Genomic DNA, 4,974 nt, shown 5'->3' with positions numbered 1-4,974 from the left:
TAGACAAAGTACCCTTATTAACATCAATTTTGGTTCGGGCTGTACTCAAAAAGGGTCTACCTAACAACACAGGTGACGGATCACGGGAGTGTTCATCCTCCATGTCGAGCACATAAAAATCAGCTGGAAAAACCAATTCATTAATTTTTACCAAAACATCTTCAATCAACCCGTCAGGGTATGCATTGGTCCTGTCAGCTAATTGAATTATTATCCCAGTCTCTTTCAAAGGGCCTAAGTTTAAGGAGGCATAAATGGACTTTGGCATGACATTAATTGAGGCTCCCAGGTCTAACATGGCCTTCCCAATCAAAGTATTACCTATCCTACAAGGAATAGTAAACATACCTGGATCTCCGCATTTCGGTGGAAGCTTTCTTTGTAGAATTGCTGAAACATTCTCCCCAACTATAACTCGTTCATCCCCTTTCAACCGCTTGCGGTTGGCACACAGGTCCCTCAAAAATTTTGCGTACCTGGGTACTTGTTTAATCGCATCCAGTAGGGGTATGTTGATCTCCACCTTGCGAAAAATCTCCAGGACCTCTTTTTCCTTGTCTTGCTTCTTTGGTTTTTCTAACCTGCTAGGAAAGGGAGGTGGATTAGTTTTAGCTGTAGGAATTGGGTTCGAGGATACCTTTACATTTTTGTTGTCTCTGCCCTCCTCTTCCAATTCTTTCTCAATCCGTTCCTCGTCCTTGTCTTTAGGAATCACCGGTTCGGGTCCTTGAACTTCCTTGCCACTCCTTAAGGTCATTGCGCTTACATTCTTTGGATTCGCCTCAGGTTGAGATGGCAACTTTCCTTGAACTTGGGACTCCAAACGGTTGATTGTTATAGCCATTTGATTCATTTGATTTTGCAATGATTGCACCTGTCCCAGTTGATTTCTCATGCTTTGAAGGTCTGAATCCGTCTTTTGTTGATTAGCAAGTAATTGCTTCATCATCTCTTCCATGGACGGACTTGAGTTTGAAAGTGGTGGTGGGCGATGATGGTACTGCTGTTGGTGTCCTTGCTGTCTATTTGGCACAAAGTTAGACTGCCTATTTCCTCCATAACTAAGGTTAGGGTGATCCCTCCAACCAGGATTGTAGGTACTTGAGTATGGGTCGTACGGCTTTCTTGGCGCGGGCGCGTGGCCAGCCATGTTCACCTGTTCAGCAGTTTCTTCTTGAACCATTGGACACATTTCCGTAGGATGACCCACGGCAGTGCATACCCCGCACACTTTGACATGTGAAGCACTCCCCACAGCTAATTGTCTTACGAAAGATGTTAATTCGGAGATCTGCTGTTGGATAGAGGACGTTTCCACCTCATTCACCCTACGCTTCGGGATGTCCTCTCTTGAACCAAACTGCTGTGAGTTCTCAGCCATCCCTTCAATCAACTCCCATGCTCCTCGAGGGGTTTTGTTCACTAACGCCCCTCCACTTGCAGCATCGATTATGCTTCTGTCCCTGAAAAGTAACCCCTCATAGAAATATTGAATGAGCAGTTGCTCACTTATCTGATGCTGAGGGCATTTGGTGCACAATTTCTTAAACCTCTCCCAGTACTCATAGAGTGACTCGCCTGGGTGTTGTTTGATACCACATATTTCCTTTCTTAGGCTTGCAGCTCTAGACGCCGGAAAGTACTTGTCCAGAAATTTTTTCTTCAATTGATCCCACGTGGTGATACTACCAGGCGGTAGGTAGTAGAGCCAGTCTTTCGCGGAGTCCTTCAAAGAGAAGGGGAAAGCCCTCATTTTTATTTGCTCTTCTGTAATTCCCGGAGGCTTCATACTGTTGCAAACGACGTCGAACTCTTGCAAGTGCTTGTAGGGCTCCTCACCTGGTAGACCATGGAAAGATGGCAAGAGATGAATTAGACCAGATTTTAGTTCAAAGGGAGTGTCATCATTTAAATGTGGAAAAGTAATGCACAAGGGCTGCTGATTTAAATCAGGAGCAGCCAACTCCCTTAGTGTTCGTGCATTTGCCATAGTGACTTCCTCTTGGTCTGAATCACTTGAATTGTCACCAGACAAATTTGTCGGCTCAACCTCTGGATCAAGTTCCTGAGGTGCAATATCGTATTGCTCCTCCCTGAGCCGCCTGGTTTCTTTTCTCGTTCTACGCGCGGTCTTCTCTACTTCAGGGTCGAAAATTAATTCGCCTGTACGAGAAAAGCGAGGCATGAACTAGAAAAATACCAAAAAAAAAAATGAACTTAAAAAGAAACAAATGATTAACGCCAGTCCCCGGCAACGGCGCCAAAAATTGACAGGTGTCGAGCCTGTGCAATAATAAATACCTACTCGAGAAAAATGAATTTTCTGTGTATAGTAGTGAGTAGGGTCGAATCCACAGGGACTGGGAAAAATTCGATTCTTTTCAAGTTCGGGACACGGGGGATTTTTATCAGAAATAAACTAAAAATAATTAAACAATTTAACTAAAAATAATTAATTAATTAATACAAATTTAAATAGCAATCAAATAAATAATAAGTAAATTCTAGCCAAGGATACAACTACGCAGACACAGTCCATTCATCCGATCATTGATGCAAAGAAGATTCACTTAATTTTATTAATAGGCTAGTTATAGTCGCCGAAAAACTCTAACGACCAGCTTTTCCTTAATTTATTGATAACCAAGGTACGACCGTTGATTACCTCTAACCAGGAAATACTCCTAGGTACGACCGTAGGAATTAATTTCCTAATTGCATTAAAAACTAGAAAAGCCTAACCCAAATTAATAACACGCTACGAGGGTTATTTAAATCAGATTGCATGTTCTCCTAGTATGTGAAAATACTAGTTGTCACTAATATTAACCAACTAAACAATTACGGATTTAATTGATTAATTTGACAGGAGATTAATAAGTCAAATTGCACATCGGGCCCTTGATATCCAATTAACAAAATAATCCCATGGAAATTAAAATAGAAAACATGCAAATATTAACAATTTAAGGAACACGTAAAATTAATTAGATCTCACAGATATTTGGGACTGCGTCTTCGCGTTGATCCTTGACTAGAGGAGAAAATTAGCCACGCCTCATAAGAAAATTCCCACGCAATTTAATTGAACTCAAAGACATTTATCTCTTACTAATAATTAAAAATAAGAATTATATTCTCTGTAGTCTAATACAATAAAAATAGTCTCACGGAAGAGAAGAAGAAAAAAACTCCTCTCGGAAATGTGTGGCTCTCCCACATATAAACACAAGCCAATCCGAAACTTCACTCCACGCTTACAAAAGAAAACATTCCTTCCCTACCTAATCAACTCCACCGAAAACAAAAGCAAAGCCAACTATGGTTTGTCGGTTTCTCTTTTGACCAAGTGCACACGTTCACAAACAAGAAAGCAATACCACAAATGTGCAAAGAAAGCAAACTTTAGACAATACAACTTATTTGCGGTCCCCACCAACTTTGATATGTTGTCTAACCAAATTGAATTCCCAAATGCAATTCCATTCTTTCTCGTTGGTTTGCACCAGAATTGTGTAAAGCTTCACAATAATCTTCTCAAGAGGTTTCTGCTCCAATTTCTGAAATTATATCCAAATACCAAATATAAATATATATTGACAATTAAAGCAATATTTGGCAAGGATAAAGAGGAGAATTAACAATAAAATTACTAACAATTAACACCCTATCAGTTGCGTTGACCCTTGAACACCAAGATACATAAATTTCGCAAAAGGAACCAGAATAAATTTTTCCATTTCAGTTCATGATCACTCAAGAGACATAGGCCAAATGCTTATAATATGAATATTTAACAACAATGGAAGACATAGAAAACATAGTTCAACTAAAGTAACTAACAGCAATAATAGCTAAAGATACAAAATTTCTGAAGAAATATCTTCGTCAATTGATTATTAAAATTTAAGAACAACATGAGACGTAATCAACAATAGCATTTACTTCCATAAAATTGAACAATTCAAGATGAAACTGTTCCAGATTGTAGTTACAAATTGTATTTACAATTTTGGACAACAAAACCCATGATCACTCACAATTCAAGATGAAAATTTAGTAGATATTTTGTCTTCGTAAAAGGAACGAAAATAAATTTGCACGTCTTAGTTCATGATCACTCAAGAGGCATAGGCCAAATGCTTATAATATGAATGTTTAACAGCAGTGAAAAACATAGAATAGATAGTTCAACTAAAGTAACTGACAGACTTACATGTGGTTGGGAAAAAAAGGCTAGAGAAAATGACAAATTCAACTCTTGGAGTATGCATCCACAGCACTAGCTACAAGCTTAGTACCTTGGATAAATGAAACAAAGGCAAATTAACAAACATCTAACATGCATCCTATAGCATATGAATGTTGTCCAATTCGGTGGAAACATCTAACATGTTTCTATATGAAAACTTACTCACACATTTGGTTTATATAGATCACTGAACTTTCTCTCCTCCTTCTCTCTAAAACCTTCTGTCTAAAAGATTGGTTTCACCGTGAAATATCTTAGGTTTTTACATGGCTGCCCTTCAGCCATCGGCTGAGGGGCAAGGGTCTCCTACAGCAAAAAAATCTTTTTCCCAACTCTTTTCACAGCCTTCAACATCGCCTATCCAAATTCGGCAGGCGTCTGTTTATAAGGGTGAAGCTGCAATCATTTTCTCCAGAGAAGATGTGGACAAACTTGTAGCACCATTTCGATGGGCTTTGGTTGGAAAATTTTCTCATGGGAGACCTTCGTTGGAGGATACTCGCAAGTTCTTTGCTTCATTAAATCTGAAAGACCAAGTTTCCATTGGATTAATGGATTATAGACATGTTTTGATTAAGTGCACTGCTGAAGTAGACTTTAACAGGATTTGGACGAGAGGGATCTGGCAATTGGGCAAATATCCGATGCGTGTATTCCGATGGACTAGGGAGTTTCATGTGTATAGAGAGTCATCTCTGGTACCAGTGTGGGTGAATCTTCCA

At 39.3% G+C, this 4,974-nt stretch overlaps 1 non-coding gene across 1 annotated transcript; it reads left to right on the top strand.

Annotated features, from left to right (window-relative positions):
* Nucleotides 1-1,511: 1,511 nt before the first annotated feature.
* Nucleotides 1,512-1,618, top strand: LOC113757811. Its single transcript, XR_003466490.1, has one exon. It is a non-coding gene; the product is annotated as a small nucleolar RNA R71 (small nucleolar RNA).
* Nucleotides 1,619-4,974: the final 3,356 nt, after the last annotated feature.

Source organism: Coffea eugenioides, unplaced genomic scaffold (genome assembly GCF_003713205.1).
Source record: "Coffea eugenioides isolate CCC68of unplaced genomic scaffold, Ceug_1.0 ScVebR1_3333;HRSCAF=4530, whole genome shotgun sequence".
Taxonomy (NCBI): Eukaryota; Viridiplantae; Streptophyta; class Magnoliopsida; order Gentianales; family Rubiaceae; genus Coffea; species Coffea eugenioides.
This window is presented reverse-complemented; position numbering and strand designations above follow the sequence as displayed.